This window comes from Dromaius novaehollandiae, unplaced genomic scaffold (genome assembly GCF_036370855.1).
Source record: "Dromaius novaehollandiae isolate bDroNov1 unplaced genomic scaffold, bDroNov1.hap1 HAP1_SCAFFOLD_41, whole genome shotgun sequence".
Classification (NCBI taxonomy): domain Eukaryota; kingdom Metazoa; phylum Chordata; class Aves; order Casuariiformes; family Dromaiidae; genus Dromaius; species Dromaius novaehollandiae.
In genome coordinates, this window is record NW_026991492.1 from 1177412 (window position 1) to 1193931 (window position 16520).

Below are 16520 nucleotides of genomic sequence, written 5' to 3' on the forward strand. Positions count from 1 at the left end.
GTGTCCCACTACATACACACCCCAGGGTATCTGTCATGAAGGCTGTGTGTTGTGCATTTCTTTCTTACTTTTCTCTTTTACATTCATGTGAAAAGAAAAAATGTTCTGGTTCACATCAGATCTCCTCAGGAATCTCTCCTTTGAATCTGACCCAGAGACTGTGTTGAAGCAGGAAGCCAGGCTTCCCCCTTCATCAGCAGAGGTGGAGGAAACCTCAGATCCTGCTAGTCTGAGATCTCTTGGATGCCCTCAACGAAATGAGGAAAGTCTGGTTTTGGCAGTGTCTGTTTTAGCACTACCACAGCAGGCATTGCCTTGCCACAGCCTTGGCCTGAGGGCTGCAGCTTTCCTGAAGACACGTCCACCAACAGCAGCAGGACTTTCTCTTTCCAGGGCTGGTCTCCTCCTTTTCAAACTGTCCCGTTGTGCTCTGATGTGTGTATAGGCCTAAGCGCTCTCCCAACGTGGTGGTGGGAGGGTTGTGTTTCCCTGTGCATTCCTGTGAGCACAGGCAGGACCAGGCATTTGGCACATTTATGCCAGACCTAGCCTCCAGCATAGCACTTCTGTAGTAAAAGGCCATCTCCTTATTGACATGCCTGAAGTCTGGCCTTTCTTCAGAAGATGGAGTCAAAAATACACCCAAGAGATTGCACCACAAAAGGGCCTGCTGCTCTGCTTGTGAACTCCATGGGCTCTGGGGCACTAGCTTATAGTCCCAGTGTGATCTGTTAGGGACAAAGGGCTGGATTCAGGGCTCGTTTCTCAGTGACCAGTGCCAGTGGAGATGGGGAATGGTCTCTGAGTTGCCTGCTTGGGGCTGTCCCACAGGTGACAGTGCTGATGAGCGATGCCCATCCTTCTGGAGGGGAATTGGATCCCCAGCAGAGCTTGGGGGATCTCCAGGGACAGTGTGTGCCTGGAGTGGGCAGTGAGTGGAGCCTTGAAAATGATGGATGGTCCATGGTGCAGTAACCAGAAGACAGAACACTAAATCCAGGGATGCATGGGGAAATGAGGACAGCTGGACTGTTTGTGTATCATTTGTGATGGGGCTTCTGCTACAAAGCGGATGTTTGGAGGAACAGGAAGAGCTTCTGTGTGGTAAGCAGAGCCAGGAGCCGAGGGTGCCAGCAAGGCAGGCAGGGCAGTGTCCCACGGACAAGAGGTGCTGTTCCATGGTGCCCGGACAAGAGGAGCAGACCACGTTTGGGGGTGGTAACCAGGGTCAGGCACAGTCCAGCACTCTCCAGAGACTGGAGGGCTCCAACCAGCCCTGCTTTGCATGGAAGGTGGGACTGGAGCCCTCCAGAGGTCCCTTGCGACCAAAACTCCTCTGCGACTCCAAGAATTCTTGCTCCTCAACCTCTGCTCCAGAAGCACTGGAAGCTCACTCTGCACTGGAAGCTCATGAACGTCCCGGCGCTCCTACCCTGGAGCTGGCATCCACCCCAAGTGTGAAGCCTGGCCAGTGCCCTTGCTGTGCAGTGGAGGGCAGGGGTCTTCATCCCAATTTTCCCTGTTCCTCCCCTGCTCCCAGGATCACTGCTGCTGTGCCCATGTCAAACCCTCCTGCCATCAGACTGCCCTGGGGCCTGAGGCAGCTCCAGCTCCCTCCAGGGCTGCACCGGAGCCTTTCAGGAGCAGGCTGATGTGGGGCTGGCACTGCCAGGGTGGGTCGGGAGAGGGCAGCTCCCCTCTGCCACACTGGGGCTGGGGCTGGGGCTGGGCACAGCTTTTCCCTGAGGAGCCGCTCCAGGGGATCCTCCACCTCTGCCCTGGCAGCAGCACCAGCACTCAGGGTGCTGGAGTGGACATGCACAGATGGTGGAAGGGGGAAGGGATGCCCAGGGGCAGCATCGAGACCTTGCCTGTGCCTTGTCTTTTGCCTCTCTGTCCTCTCTTCCTCTGCCTACCTACTCTGTCTTTACAGAGGGCTCATGGCCCCTCTGCCCCCCAGGGAAGTCTCCTGGGGGATCCTGCCAAGCACATCCTCTATTAGCTGAAATGAGCTCTCCTGCAGCCATGGGCTGTGCTTTGCCTTTTTGTCTAACTTCTCCACCATCCTATGACCTTTGCAGCAATGGCTGCCCTCAACCTTGACATCCCCATCCAGGTCTGTTCTGCTTGTGACTGACAGAGTCCAGCTGGTGTTGGCTCATTGATTGCCTGTGCCAAGAAATTGTTCTCAGCACTCTCCAGGAATCTGCTGGGCTGCTTGTGCCCAGGCCCACTGCCCTCCCAGCAGATTTCAATGGGGTGAAACTACCCTGTGAGAAGCAGGATCTGGGACCATGAGGCTTCCCCCAGCTGCCTGCACAAGGTTTCAGCTACTTCCCTTCCCTCCTCAGGCAGCCGTTAGCAAACACAGGATGTCACCCAGACTGCTGTGTCCTCTTATACCTACTACTAGGTCTCGACTGGCTCATCACCTGCTCCAAGGCAAAGCCCTGTGCACTCCAGCCACCCCTTTGCACAGAGCACACCTGCACCTCCTCGCCACCCCAGCCTGCCTTCCTCAGGAGCCCTGTTTCATCCTGCCGTGTGAGCTGTCCCACCACCTGTGTGTGTAATTCCACGGGGATAGGGCAGAGGGAGGTGCCAGTAAAGGGACATGGCTGGGATGTTGAATGTGGGGCCCAGAAGAGAGGATGACTCAGAAGAGGGACAAGGGAGAAAAACACAGAAGTGACACCTCTGCAGTGTTGATGGTGAGGTAACATTTTATACAGGAACCTCAGGGGCTGGGTTCTGGCACAGAACACACATCAAAATTGAGTTAACGAAGGTAAGTGATTGTTACAACAGGTATAACAGCTGGCAAATGCTGTATGGATGTCAATACGCAGTTTCCTCCTTCAGGAGAAACTGGGAATGGGTTTAAATGATGGGTACTGTGGTTGGCTGTGGCCGATAGATGGCATGGATTTTCTTTATGTCGTCGGGTGAGGTGGTAGGCATATTGGACACAACATGTCGGATTAATTGAACAAAGCAAGGAATTATACAAGGTAAAAACATTAAAGCGGCAACTGCAGTGTGGAGCGTATTCCAATGCTTTCGCCAGCAACACGAACTCGTTGTTCTCGAAGGGATTAAATGGGTTGGGGGAAGGTAGAGGGGGTGGTCGTTCGTCACCCTCATGGATGCATCCTTGAATCAGGATGGTCCAGGGCAGTAGGTGCATCTTGGTCAGAGCACCGCCCTTGAAAACAGGAATAAGAACAAACTCGCTCCTCGGGTCAGGAGGAGGGAATAATCCATTTTGTGTGAATCTTGTGGGTTTTCCCACTAGCATTTTTTGCTCTCCAAGTACATTTATTATTCTATTAACCTTCCAGCTGTTTTGCTCCTGAAAAGGAAGCCATTCCATGCAGCCTTTGAACACCATATATGAGTCCATGTAGATGTGTACAGGGGAAGTAGCCTGGCCTTTGCATTGGAATATGCTCCACACTGCAGCCAGCTCTCCCACCTGCGCACTGCCCTCTCCCTCTGTAATGATCTGCTCTTTAGTCCCCACTTGGAGCACCACAGCCCGGTATCTCCAGGTTTTCCCTTCCCACTTTGAGGAAGCATCTGTGAACCATGCATTTAGGATCTGATCGGAAAATGGGGGAGCTACTTGAATTACAGGGGGGAGTTGGGGGGTTTCTTTATTTAAGTTTGCTTCGTCTTGCGTATTTAATACTTTAGTGGCTCCTTCCATTATGGAAAAAATTCTGCAATGATGCTCTATTTGTGCATACCATTTTTGTACAGAGGCTCTCTGAGCCACCCCGTCAGGGGGTGGGGTTCCTGCCAGGACCACTTTGGTCACCTTAAACAGACCTTGGAGAGCTAGGGGTTGCTTTCGAATAGTTCGTTCAGCCTCCCTTAGAGCAAGATTGACTACAAACAGCCCCTTCTCCCACAGGTGGATAGAGAGCCCAGTCCAGGCAAACCCCCATTCGATCTGGATAGGGTCGGTGGGGTGGACTGGCCCCAAAGCTTGGTAGGCATTTGCCTCAAAAACCAGCAGCTGCAATGCCTCATCGTGGACCGAGGTCCGCTCCCAGTGAGCCCTTTTTCATAGTAAGTCATATAATGGCCTGGCAACAATTGAAAAATCGGGAATGTGCTTCCTCCAAAACACAAGCAGCCCTAGAGCATGTTGCAAGTCCTTTTTGGACTCCAGTATTTTAACTGAGTCATTTTACTTCACTGGAGGGAGTTTGGATCTTTTTGGGCGGAATTGTCAGCCCTATCTGCTCTAGGTGAGCAATAATGTCGCTCTGCGTTTTCTCAACATCCTCTACCCGGCTCCCTCCCACGAGCACATCGTCTATGTATTGATAAATTCTGACTGCTGCCTGTATGGGGACAGTTTCGCGCTCTTGTGCTAGTGCATGATGGGCTAGCGTAGGGGAGTGCTTGTACCCCTGAGGCAGTCGGGTGAACGTGTATTGCTGTCCCTCCCACGTGAAGGCAAAACGCTCTTGGTCCTCAGGCTGCAAAGGGACCATAAGAAACATGTCTTTGACATCGATTGTTGCCGTCACAGGGTGGGACTGTTCCTGGATAGTCGCTATTAATTCAGCAATGTTTGGCACAGCTGTCATCAATGGGCCTGTATTGTTATTTAATTGCCAATCGTCTACGGTTAGTCTCCACTTACACTTTGGTTTTCGAACTGGCCATACAGGGGAATTGAAGGGGGACTGTGCCGGGATCACAACTCCCTGTTTTTTCAGGTCCTCCAATACTGGGCTAATTCCCTCTCTCGCTCCCAAAGGTAACAGATAGGGTTTTACATTAGTCAGCCGGGAAGGGGGGAGGGGAGGCGCCGCTTGCAGCAAGCGCACTGCCACACCGAAATCTCCGGTTAGTCTTCTAACTTGGGGAACGCCAAAAGACCACGAATTCCCCTGGGTATCCCGCCACTGTTTCCCCTTCAGGACGTCTATGCCTAAGAGGTTCATTTGAAAAGGCCCCACAGCCACCATGGTGTCCACAGGACTCTCTTCCCCTGGTAACCACAATGTTACCGGGGTCATGGGCACAGTCTGGGTCTTCCCCAGAGCACTCAAAACTATTAGGTGTTTGGAGGGGACCGAGATGCCACACCGTTCCGCCTCACTCCGTGTTAGCGCTGTAATTTGGGCCCCTGTGTCAATTAGAAAGGTTTACGGGCCTTCTCTTCGGCCCCACCGCTAGGGTGATTAACAAGTCTCCTTTGTTATTGGAGGTGAGCTGTCTTATAAACATCCGCCCTCCGCCTCCCCCCTCACCCTGAGGGGGTGGAGCAGCTAGTTTTCCCACCGCCCTTTCATCCTTCTCAAACTCCCTTCCACGTTTAACGCCGGTGCGGGGGGTGGTTTCGGTCTGGGTGGGGGTCCCTGTCCGGACCACCTCCGTACCAGGAGCTCTAGTTTTTTGGTCAGGAGCCTGTCCATCAAGTCTCGGGGCACGCCTTTTTGCAGCCCCAGTTGCCATAGTCCCTGCCGGGTCAGGGATCTTTCTCTTCTGGCCAAGTCTGGGCTCCTCCCAGAAAATGCCAGCGGCTTGTTTGCTGGCTCTGCCGCCCGCACAGCCCTAGTTTCTGCTTTTTGGTAAGTCCGGCCGACTGGCCCGTATTTTCTCTCATAATTAATCAATTCCTGGGCTATCTCCCCCCAGGTCCACACCTTTTTCCCCAGCCGCTGATGCTCGGGGGTTACCATCCCCTCCAGGGCAGCCGCGATCCTCTCCTCTCGGGGCACATCTTGGATTCTCCCCTGCAATTGGATCCCAACAGGTTTCAGGGAATCGGGAAGTCCCCGTATTAGGGGCGTCATCCGCTCAGGATCTACTGGCAATAGCATCGGAGAGCTCAGGGTCGGCTGGAGTTCCCGATCGTACATCATTTGCAGACAAGCTGCTTTTTGTACACTTTCCAGCAATTGATCAACGGAACCTGTTATAGCTAGGGGATCCCCCCTTTCCAAAGGGTGCAGCCCCCCCTGCCCAATATGCAGCCCTCTGAGTCAGGGACCACAGGGCTCGGCGATTGCCGGTTGTCAGGAACACGCCCGGGCCCCAATATCCCTCTGCCTCCTTTTCCGATAGCAGCATTCCGTCCCCACCCCAACAGGGATACCCTCCACACGTATTCGGTTTCGGATTCCCTAGCCGTTCTGGCAAAATCTTTTCGCAGCTTGGCCAATTCGGTAGCTGTGAAAGGGATTTCTTTGGTAACAACCTGGGGGCGGTTGTTGCTGTCATCCTCGCATATATATTCTGTTTTGACTAGTGGGCACATATTGGGGGGGGCCGTCTACGGCCTCCTTTAATCTTTTTAGGTCCCTTTGGGGGTAAATTTGGCGTACCCCTTTCTCCTTGAGCAGCATCTCAGTTTCGGCGAGGGCGTCTGCCTCCCTCAGGAGTTGGTTTCTTAGCTCCTCTTTCAGTATCAGATTTTGGTGCTTCTCCTCCTCCAGCGCCTGCTTGGTTTCTCGTAATTGTTCTTGCAGTGGTGTTAGCGCCACTTGCAGCGCAGCAACCACAGCCTCCACCTGACAAGGTGCCCGCTGCCTGTCCTCCACCGCAGCTGCTAGGCACGCTCCTAGCACAGTGCAAACAATAGCTTTCCCTTTTCCTCTCTTAACTTTAGCTTCTTTTTGCAAAACCGCTATCCGGTCTACTACACTTTGCAATTGGAACCAATGATTCTGTGCCCAGTCTCGTCCCGAGGGCAAGGGGTGAGAACAGTGTACTTTCAAAAGATCATACAACCTCTCGATTTCCTCACAAAAATCACCTGCCTTCTGGGCAGCCATATCCTACAAAGGGGATTTCGTCCTGGGAGGGCCAAACCTTAAAGGAGTCCAAGTTTCCCCTATACGCTCCCGGGAGGCCAAACCGTAAGCTACTACAAAAAGTGTCTTACAAAGGGGATTTCATCCTGAGGGGGTCACACCTTAAAATCCAAGTTTCCCCTATCCACCCTCAGGAGCCAAACCACAAAATAGTATACTAAACATCTCAACATTCACTCCTTCCTTACTCTTCATTTGTCTCTGGCCGCTTCCCTCGCGGGAGAGCGGAACCGCAGATCGGAACTCCGCACTCGCTTCGTACTTGTTCGTACATCTCGTTCACACACAATCGCTCAGCACACCATAAGGTTGTACGATACTTTCATCTCAAGGGATCCTGTCCGTGACGCCAATTAGATGTCCCGATCCAATATCGGGGGGGTTTCATTACGATCCCAAGGATGAGATTAAGACGCTAAAACCAGTCAAATATCGTACAACCTTTTAACTTTATTTTCCACGGAGTGGGGAGAAAAGGTGGGGAAAGGCAAAGGGGAGGAGAGAGAGAAAGAGAGAGAGAGAAAGAGAGAGAGAGAAAGAGATATCACCACCCGTGGATCCAGCGGCGTCCCGTTGGTCCTCTTCACCCTGGGTGTAAATTTTAGCGATGCGCGTGCAGTAATTACAACTCGAGCAGGGTCCGACCCTCGGTTCCCACTGAAAAGTTCGGAGCCAAATCAAGGCAAATAAAATAAATAAATTGTAATGACACGCGTGCAGTAGTTACAGCTTGAGTTGGGTGCCTCTGAAGAGGGACCCCGAACAAAGAAATCCCTGGGCAATTACAGCTTTTTCAAATTAAGTTTCCCACCCCTCACGTGGTAGTTCAGACCAATAGTAATTCCTGGGTCTGGGGTCTCCTGCTCCCTATTGGGTCTCATCGTTGTTCCCAGGCAGGCTGCTTTTCTCCCTTATCTTTACTGTTGTGGTTTCTGCTGACAAATGTGTTTTGATTCCTCGGGTTCTGCCCTTCTTTCTCAGGGCCCTGACAGGTGTTGTTCCAGCAATTAGCACTGCCCCAGCAGTGACAGTAGGTGTTATCTTCCAAGGTCCTGACGAAGAGGATATAATCCAGACCCCCCCGATTAACACTGTTTCAGCAGTGAGGGGAGGCTTTGTTTCCCAGGGTCCTGGTGCCCAAGCAGGCCTTATTTCAAAGCCTTGACATCCTCCCTTCTGGAGTGTGACGCATAGGAATGCAAACTGCTTGTAACTCCCTTATCTTTCCAGTCTGCACCAGCTCTGGGGCCCTTTCTCACTGAACTAGGGAGTGTGGCCTAAGGCTTCAGCAAATTTAGCTACTCATGCTAAGCAAGTTTTATACAAGTTGTGCTAAGCAGCAGTAATTTGCAGTCCAGGTCCCAAAGTCTCTGTCCGATCGTGGTCTGGTTCAGCGCAGGCTCGGTGTGTCCCGGGTGGTTGCAGGGAGACCATTTCAGGGGTCGCAGCAGCTCAGTCCTGTTTCCGCTAGGAACAGATGGCTTGTTCGGGGTTATGGTTTGCTTGCACCTTATGTACCAAGAAATATTTAAGGCAAAAGTCCTGTCCGCCACACCCCTTCATGAAAACCCTCCGAGTTCGATCATCCAACCAGCTTTTTGCCCATCTGGATGTCTACTGCACATCCACTACTCTCTTCTCCTCCACAAGTGCAGGTCTTTTATCACAGAAGGCAATTAGATGGGTCAGGAAGGATTTACCTTCAGGAAATCCATGCTGACTGTTCCCAGGCACGTTCTTCATGTGCTCAGAAGTGTGATCGGAGAGGATGCGCTCCACGACACATGCCTCCCCAACGTGAGGCTGAATGGCCTGCAGCTCCCTGGTTTGTCCTTGTGGCCTTTTTTGAACACGAACACAACATATTGCTTTTTCTGCTCATTGGGACCTCCCCTGATCTCCACAACCTTTCCAAGATGACAGAGAGCAGCCTTACTGTCATAGCAGCCAGCTCTCCCCATGTCCACGGATGCCAGCCATCCAGTCCCATAGACGTCTATGGGCTGAAGCCAGAAGGACACTTGACTTCTCCAGACCTATCTAAATCCACTTTTGCTAGAATCCCTGCCCCTTTCAGCAGTGAGCCCACATCTCCTTGTTCATTCTTTTACTGTCACTGAAGCAGTAGCAGCTCTTCTTCCTGTCCTTCACATCCCCTGCAAGCGTCTCTGTCCCAGGGGAGCTTTGGCTTCCTTAACACCATCTCTACTTTGCCGGACAGTATTTCTAAACTCCTCCTTTGCAGCCTCTCCCTTCTTCCCCTTTCCATAGGCTGCCTTATTGCCCTGGAGCTCACGTGGGAGTTCCCTGTTTAGACATGCTGGGGTCCAGAGATGTCTATTAATTTTACAAACTGTTTGTATGGAGCATTCTCGTGCTTGACAGGTGCTGTCCTTAATTACATGCTGGCTTTCCTGAACTCCTCTGCCCTTCAGAGCTGCCTCCCTTAGTCCATCCCATGGAAGAGCTCCATACATCCAAGATGCCCCTTCACACGTAGGGAAACCCCTCCTCATCTTCCCTGGTGGTCTCTCGTGAAGAACTTGCACCCTGCCATTGAAGGACTCCAATCATGGGAGTGATCCCACCACATCTCAGTTTTTCCACTCATGTGGCACTCCTGTGACAGCTTGTGCATTTCCATTTGCTCCTGGCTGCACCCCAGGCCGCAGGTGTTTGCATATATGTTGGCTTTAGCACCTCAGCTGTGGTGCTGACTGAAGATTTGTCACAGGAAACATGTTACCAAGGACCTCATGTATGCAAAGGCTTTGACTGCAAGTGGTGACATGCTGGCATGGATAGCAGGTGCAATGTAATGGTGAAAGGAGGTTCCCACTAAGAGAGCAAACCCTGCAGGGCCCAAGGCCAGGGAGAAACAGAGCTGGGCTGTGCAGGAATGCCAGGAGAGGGGTTTTCTGCCTGAGCTGACTCTGCAGCACTGTTTGGCCTCTGACAGACTTCTTGAACCAATCTGCAGGCAGGACAAGGTGCCAGTAAAGAAGTCCCTGGACCCGGGCAGTCTCTGATCCATCCACCCCGAGATCATCATTTGCCTGGTCCCTGTTCGAATCGTCTGGCGGGGTGAGGAGGCGTTCGGAGGGGGAGAGCCAGAAGGGTTGAGAGTGCAGAGACTAGAGCGGAGATCTTGGTATGATGTGCCTCCCTTTTATGCAGCACACAGGGATACAGACAGTACAGATTTTGCCTAATGGCAATGTTAGAGATTCATTTGTTTGGGCATGGGTAAGAAACCCAAGATGTCCTGGGGCACTTGCCCAGCAACCACTCCAAAGGGGCATGGTTTTCCTTTAGGGCCCGTGCTGTATGTGATAGAGACGTGTGGTTGTGCTGGACACCCCAAGCATGGGACATGGCCCTGCCTATAGCCTATTTCTCTGTCATTAAATCAAGTGTCTGCACTGAATTACATTAGCTGTTTGTAACATTGGGATCTTCATATGTCTCAGCTTCATAGTGAGTGGAACTTTAGTAGTAGTAGACGGCATCTAGTTTCAGATGGCCAAGGAAATTCCCCACCTGGCCCCCACCTGATGCTCCAGAAGGATGCAGGTCTCACAGTCACTGCATCAGAGCAAGCAGACACTGGCACATGCTTTGGACCACCTCCGTCTCTTCAAATGTCACCAGGTGTTTGTGGGTGAGCAAGTGACTCCCACCCTCCATCTCCAGTGATTATAACGGGAGCTTAGACAAGGAGCTTGCTTGCAGACCTCTATGTTGTGCTCACTTCAGTTTTGGCAAAGGGAATCCCACCTCCTGTGTGTTTGTGGAGTTCATGGGAAGGATCTGAATCCCACTGCAGCCCAGGGCCTTCTAAACCAGCATGTGATGTCCAGATTGACTCTCATAAATCAACAACTGAACCTTGTGTCAATGAACTCCCTTCTTCTCCCTGCCTAGGTGTCCTGCCTAGTTAAGAGGTGGGAATAGGGGCTTCCAGAATGGGACGTTTCCACTTCTCAAAGATAGCCATCCTCTGATGAAAGAAATTGCAATGTTGGAATCAGTCTCGCTCCAATCTATAGAGAAGGATAATAAGTGATTGTTGTAGTCTACTTCAGGGAACATTTCCCAGCAGGAGGGAGCACAAGGGACAGAGAAATTCAGGCCTTCAGCTGGGCCTCTGCTCCTGAGTGGGGCCAGGCTCCTGGGATGCAGGGAGCTCATGGCAACCTGGCAGCACTGCCCAGACACAGCTGTGTGCAGGAGCAGCTCCTCTGCCAAGAGCAGCAGGGCTGCGGGCACTGCCTGCTGCTGCTGACAGTAGATGAGAGAAGGCAGAGAGAAGTGCAAGGCAGTGTGGAGTGGGAGGACAGAGGAGAGCTGCTTGTGGGAGAAACCTTCACAGCCCCTGACACAGTAAATCTCTGGCTGTAGAGCAAGACTGCTGAGGTTCCTGGAGGGGTCTTCTGAACCCATCGCATCCCATGATTTTAAAGATTGTTTTCCTGGCTTCTCCTTTGCAGAGGAGGAGGAGATGCTTTAGAGCAGGGATTCCCTACCACACTGTCACAGGGACAGGCCCTCATGGCTACTTCCTTCCAGGACTGGTGCAAGAGAGTGAAGCCTGGGTGTGCGCCCAGGTCTGCCCAGGGCTGTAATTGACAGCAGTGTCCCTGTGCCCCAGGGTGCTGTGTGCCCAGGACAGTGACTCTGCCGCCTGCGAGGGTCAGCACTTAGTCTGCCTGGGGAGCTTCCCACGGCACTGCGGGGAGAAGCTCTGAGTGGGAGGAGTGACTCCTGGCAGGGCAGGTTCGTTCTCCTCCCATTGAGAGGGTGCTGCATGGGTCAGGGCTGCTCTCATCTCCAGCTCACCCCCAGAGCATGCCTGGAGGAGACTTTTCAAGGGGACACTCACGGCAGCCTTACCTGAGAGGGAGAGCGCTCTCCTGAGGCTCAGATTTTGTTTTGCATCTTTGGCAGGGCACACGTCAAAAAGGATGTTTTACGTTTAGGTGACTGAAGGAGAGTTCTGCAGTGTTACTATGAGAGATCCACAGGTCTGCAAGGATCCCAGAAAATTCCTTCAACCGCCTTTTTACCTGCAGGCAGCAGCAATATCCCCTTTGCAGCTCTCACCATTCTCCTCATGCTGAGTCTCACCTACCTGCTCCTTAGGTCCTGCCAACACAGAGATGCCCCTGGGCAGTGCCCTTTTGCTGGAAGGTTTCCATAGGGCAGAGCCAAACGCCCAGTGGGTGGCATGGGGTCTGTGAGCACTGACAGGAGAGAGATGTGGGGACAGAGAAAGAGCTCCTGGTGGGGACAGCTCCAAGCAGCTGAGAGATGGTCAGGGAATGCTAGGAAAGTGCTCACAGAAACATTGTGGTAGGCTGGATTCAGGCAACTCTCTTGTGGCCCTTCATTGTAGATGTCTTCCTCTGAGCAAGCCACCCTTTTCTCCTCTCCCACCCAACAGAGCCCTCCCACTGCTCTGACCGTGAAGGGATCTAGGGCATCTTTCACTTCCTTGGCAGTCAGATTTCCAGAAAGCAGAGCTGCCTCTCTCCTGCCACGTGCCCATTTCCCACTGCAAGGCAAAGGGGCTGCGAATGACTGCCCTGGGAGGACACACTGTCTAGGAGGTGCAATCTGGGGAAGGTGCCCCTCTCTCTCTTCCCTTGTCAGTAGCGTCACAGCATTTCTCCTTGTTTCTCTCCCTCTCCTTTCTGCTCTTGTACTTGCTGGGCCTACTTTGGTCTGTTTTGGCAATAACCTTTCTAAAGATGGAATATATCCCATGCCAGCTCCCTGTCTAATCAAACAGGAGAGGAAGCCATCCCTAAAAGGTGATTCAGACCATTGCAGTCTGCCTCTCTCCATTGATGGCTGAGCAATGGAAGATGACAACCTTTGTGAAACAGCTGTCACAGTTTGGTGCCACCAGTCTTTGCCATTGCTCTTTCCTTAATATACAAAGGTGACATAGGTAGGTCTTTAGTGCAAAGCTGCCTCAATTTCTCTGTAACCATCATTCAAAATTACCATCAAATCATAACACAAGAGAGACTACAGTGATATTGCTGTGGGTGACTGGGCTTGAGCTTTTGCTCAATTACAGCCACAGCCAGTGGTTTAATTTCAGCAAATCTTCCAGATGAACCCAGTGCAGCGATCCCCCTATGCCCGACTGGAGGCAGGGAGCAAGACAGAGCATTTGGGATCTAGGACTAACCTGAGCCCCAAGTTAAAATGCCAATGCAGTCACAGAGTATTACCCACTACTGGGCTTCCCATTTTACTCCCTGTATAAGAGCCACATGCTATGCTCTGAGATGGAGTCTGTGGGGACAACACAGTTTGTGGAGAACCTCTGTTTCACTGCTTAAAACCTGTCATCTCCTCTTCCCCTCTTGCATTTTTGAGGCATCCTATTTATGGAGTCATCTGCTCCTTTCCTTTATATGTCTAAAACCAAATGCAAAGGTGGAGGGAGAAAGGTCAGCATTTATTGCCTGTATTTTCCTTGGGCTTCCTTCTGTTAGATGTGTTCTTTTGTCTGAAAAGGAAATTAGCTACTAAATAAATTAGGAGATCTGAGATTGAAATAGGGAGTTTCATCTACTTCATTGGAAGTGTCTGTGTGCAGCTGGAGCCCATACTCATTTTCCCTTGGCTCCCTATGTAGTCAATGGAGACGAAGTGAGAGCTCTAGAGGTTGGGTCCTCCCAGACTATAACCAGCATATGAAAGAAGTGTTACCAGTCTCTTCCAGACACTCTTCTCTCTCTGCCCTGACAATATGGGAGTATGCTAACTTGCTCAAACTGAAGCGCCCAACTTTTAGACACCTAAAATATAACCCTGCTTCATGTTTTCTTTGTTCCAGATGCTTCCTATTTCAAATAACCAAAAGGACAGCCTTTAGGTTTTTCGCATGAGATGATTCCCCCTCCCCTAAAGGGAAAGTCACTTCCAGTGACTGAAGGGAACCCTAATGAATTTCACTATTTAGAGTATTAAAGAAGGCAAGCTATGCTTGTTCCCTATTTCCTCCCCTTTTCCAGAGAGACAGAGAGGAAGAAGATGTGGAAGAAAGCAGGGGATTACAAAAGAGATACTCGATATTGGCTTGTTTTGAAATCAGCAGCCTCACAGATGTTCTGAATCAAAAAAGGCAAGTACTGGAAAGTAGAAGGAATACCTTTCAAAATGCATATATAAAGGGATGGTCTGGCATCTGCAGATAACAGTAAGCATTTTTGCTGGGACATTAGTTTGGCTTTTGAAACACAGATGTGATGGATGCCTGCAGTAAGTCAAAGTGAACTGGGAATTTCCAAGGCATGGCATGAAATAGTTCACAGTCTCTTTAAAATATTGTGCTCTTGGGAAAGAATCCTTTGTGAGAGTTTGGAAAAGGTAGAAAGAAGACAGTAAAATCTCTGAGGACTGTAAATGTGAAACAGAGAAATCAGGGTGCGATGAATGGTTGAGAGGAATATTCTGTCCGTGTTACATAGGAAGCAAGCAAGGGAGCAAAGAAGGAAGGCTATACCTTCCTGTGCAGACTGTGGAATTCTCACACTTGTTTCTTCCTGCTCCCCTCTCAGCAGGATGCACTGAAATTGGGCATGGGACCAGGAAATGGAACTGTAGTTGCTGAGTTCGTCCTAGAGGGTTTCTCAGGGCTTGATCAAAGACTACAGCTGTTTCTCTCCCTGCTCCTTCTACTCATATACCTGACAACAGTGATGGGGAACATGACGATCATTTTCCTCGTGTGTGTGGATCACCGCCTGCAAACCCCCATGTACTTTTTCATCAGCAGTCTGGCATTCCTGGAAATCTGGTTTACATCCTCCACAACTATCAAATTGTTGGTGATTCTGAGCTCTGGTAGGAGGACAATCTCATTAAGCAGCTGCTTTGCCCAGTACTATTTCTATTCTTCCCTGGGGGGTACAGAGATGGGTCTCCTTGTTGTCATGTCCTTTGACCGCTACGTTGCCATCTGCCAACCTTTGCATTATGCTGCTGTCATGAAGTGGAAGCTCTGCACCCACCTCGTTGTTGCTGCTTGGGTCGTGGGCTTCATACTCTCGAGTTACCGCCTGGTCCTGCTCTCAAAGCTGACGTTCTGTGGCCCAAACAAGATCCACCATTTTTTCTGTGACAACTCTCCCTTGTTTAAACTGTCCTGCTCTGACACCAGCCTGCTTTGGAAAGTAGACTCTGTTTTCTTATCATTTGTAGTGCTGGGTTCCTTATGTTTAATCCTGGTGTCCTACATGTGTGTTTTCCATTGTATTCTGCACATGCCATCAGCATCTGGGAGGAAGAAGGCTTTTGCTACATGTTCTTCCCATCTCATCGCCTTAGCCATCGCATATGGAAGCTGCATTGTTCTCTATGCACGACCCTCAGAAGATGTTTCCTTGGAGACCAACAGAACCGTAGCTTTGCTGAACACTGTCCTGTACCCATTCTTAAATCCCTTCATCTACAGTCTCAGAAACAAGACTGTGAAACTGGCCTTGAAGGAAGCCATTGGCAGAGCAAAGGTGCGACTCTTCCCTCAGTCATGATGTTTCTCGAGATAGCAATTTTAATTATGTATCATATAAAATATCTCACACACACATATATGTAGCTACTAAACACAGGTGCCTCAGGAGATTTATTTTCTTGTTGGATTGTAGTAATGAAAGGAAGAAATGTGAATTGTGTGTCTTGGTTACAGGGGGTTATTACAAACAAAATCTAAAAAATATTAATAAAATGCTGGAAATGTACTTCTTAGGACTGGGGCATAGACTGCCAGTGGGTGTTGACACAAGGAGGCTTTCATAAGTCATCTCAGGAAATTTAGCTGAAAACTTTGGGGACAATGTCCCAGGACTGTTGAGAAAAGCTCAAAACACCTTCTCTCCCTGAATAACAGAAGATGCTAAGCACAAAAATTAAGCTCCAGCCTGAGTCCTTCTGCACTGCAGTGAAGGATGTGGTGGCCCTGGTCTTCCCACCTGGGCCTACAGCTGCACCGGCAACGTGGGTAGGTCAAGGTATGCAGGCAGACAACTAGGCTCTGGCTTGAGGTTGAGCTAACTGACTAAATTGCTTACTACGCATGTGCTTGTGTACATACACAGTAAAACTGGGACCAATGAGGAAGAAAATACTTAGAGACGGACTGTTTATTGCAAAGGGGATAAAGCTGGCAAAAGGGAGGGATCAGTTGGATCATGGAAGAAGCAGCATGGGAAAATGGAGGGAGAGGGAATAAAAGGGCCCAGTTTTGTGTAAGCAAGCTGCTGGCAAGTACACTTGCCTGGCCAAGCTGTGTGCCTGGTCACTGTGGTCTGCCTTAGCGTTGTATTAATCCTATTCCTAGCTATTTTCTGGGTGAGCTGCTCTCTCTTCTGCGTGAATGCAGGTGTGGAAGGCTTGCAGCCCTCAAGGCAGCCAGCTGCCAGAGACACCCGTGCAAGGGTGCCTGTGAGGTCTCCTGCAAGCTTTGAGTCTCATTAGCTGGTGAGCAAAAACAGGACCAGGCCATTTGCATGGTTCATGTTTATGAGTGCTGCTCGTGTCTCTGTGGTACCTGTAAAGGTACTGTGCCCTGGCTGAATTGATTTTTTGGTGGCTCACCATGTCCGTACAGAGTGTGTGTGTGCCTGTTGGAAGCACATGTGCAGCCTCACTGCTGGCAGGACCAGG